Source organism: Sparassis crispa (genome assembly GCF_003851025.1).
Source record: "Sparassis crispa DNA, contig_000028F, whole genome shotgun sequence".
Taxonomy (NCBI): domain Eukaryota; kingdom Fungi; phylum Basidiomycota; class Agaricomycetes; order Polyporales; family Sparassidaceae; genus Sparassis; species Sparassis crispa.
In genome coordinates this window covers 9,148-11,351 of record NW_020939775.1, presented here as the reverse complement: position 1 = coordinate 11,351, position 2,204 = coordinate 9,148, and the positions used below count along the sequence as shown (strand labels likewise).

General features: G+C 22.4%; 1 non-coding gene across 1 annotated transcript; it reads right to left on the bottom strand.

Moving 5' to 3' along the window:
* Positions 1 to 1,597: 1,597 nt before the first annotated feature.
* SCP_t2900020 lies at positions 1,598 to 1,670 on the bottom strand. Its single transcript has one exon. It is a non-coding gene; the product is annotated as a tRNA-Asn (tRNA).
* Between the last annotated feature and the right edge of the window lie 534 nt (positions 1,671 to 2,204).

The window sequence follows — 2,204 nt, the reverse complement described above, 5'->3', positions numbered from 1 at the left end:
TCTGCTTCTAATCCTACTATAAAACCAGAGAGTGTTGCATTACCTCTTTCTCGTGATAATTCTGGATCTACTTCTAATCCTGGAGTTGAATATACACCTAATCTTAAACCAAGTGAAGATAGTGAATTCAAATTTGATTTATTAGAATTATTTAGACCTGCCCCCAAAATAGAAAAAGTTACATCTCTACCTATTATTCCTAAGTTTACTCTAGAAACTATTCCTGAGGAAACTAAAGAAGATTTAAATCCTATTGTTAGAACTTCTACAGGTAAACATATATTAAGAGATGGTGGAGAGTTTATTTTAGACAATATGTTACCATATGATCTTAAAAGATATGTAGATAAAGTTAAAGCTAAATATGGATTTGATGTTTTAGTATCAAAACATCAATGGTTTTATCCCCAAAATACACCTGTATATTTTAGAGGAGAATATTATGCTTTAATAGATGATAATGAAAAAATTTATGCTTATTGGGATAGAATAGAATCTAAAATACTTCAAATAGAAAAATTAGAAGATACTATTAAAGAATGGATTAAAAAAAATTAGACAATTTTACTAGATATTTTTTATACTTCTAGATCTTAAAAACTTTTATATTATTAAATAGTCCGGCGATATTGACTATAAACGCCAAAATTACAAAATATGAATATGTTACTTTTTTTAAAACTTTTATTTCCTGTTATTGTTACACTTATAGGAATACTAAAGGGATATTATGATTTTCCTTTTTCTAAAAAAAATAAAGAAAATAAAGATAATTCAGCGCCTAAGGATGCTGATATTGAAGATATTGAAGATAATGAAGATAATAATGATAATGAAGATATTGATGACTTTCCTCCTGTCTATTTCATGGAAAATATAAGAGATTGAATTGATGCTATTGTTATTGCATCTTTTTTAATGGTTAGTGGATTTGTTATAATCCATACTTCTTATGGTTTATTTTTTAATAATGATCCTTATTATAATCTTTATGAAACTGAGGATGGATGGGAACCTATCTTCTTTTTAAATTTCTTATTCTTTAGAAAAATACATATTAATTATATTATAAATCATTATAAATTAATATGATTTTTTATATTTAATTTTATATTATTATATTTTATTACTTATTTAATTCAAATAAATTATATAGATCTATTATTATCATTTATACTTTTTATGTTACCAAGTCTTACGGTACATTATATGGTATTTATATTAGATAGTAAAGATTATGTAGAATATAAAATAACATTATATGAAATCATGAATAGAAACTTATTGTTTTATCTACTAATGATATGATATTATATTATTTTATGGTTAATATATCTATTTTATATTTAAAACTCATAAAAACTTAATTTATATTTTTCGCCCCCATTCTTTTTAGAAATCTACCCAAATTTTGTAAAATATGAGATTTATCTGAAAAAAGGGGTTTTAGAGGAAATTTTGATTAATATTGATCAATGGTTTTTTTGATGATAGTAATGAATAGAGGTGAATTCATTGAATACTTATGACTAAATCTATAAAATCTACTCACTATACTACTAGAAAAGTATCTAAATTTAAAAATAACAAAAGAAATAGGCACCAAGAGGAATTGAACCTCTGAAAAAAGTATTAACAGTACCCCGCATTAACCACTCTGCTATGACGCCGTAAAATAAAAAATGTTTTTTTTATTAAACATTTTAATAATATTATTTTTAATATAAGATTTTTTTAAATAGTATATTTATATAATATTATATTATAGAAGTAATCTATTGTTTATATTAATTTTTTTTATAGACTCTTTTAATTTTTTTTATTACTATACTATTTTTTTCTAAAAACAGAAAAATTTAGCTCTTTTTTTATAAAAAAAAACATTCAACTTATATTAACTTTCCTTATTGCTTAAAATAAAACGTAAAATATAATATAGGGAAAAGAGTGTCAAATAGAAAATAAAAAGGTTAGTAGTAAAAAGTGTAAAAATAGTTAAATAGAATTATCTCTTTCTCTTCCTCGTAGCCGGAACGCCTTAACGCCTAAGATAAAGATGGGGCGATAAATAATAATCAAGTCAAACTAAACCAAATAAAAATTAAAATAAAGTTAAGTAAAAAATAACAATAATATCTTTAGTGTTTAAATAATAATATATAAATAAAATAATCTATATTTATAAATTATTATCTAAAAAGTAT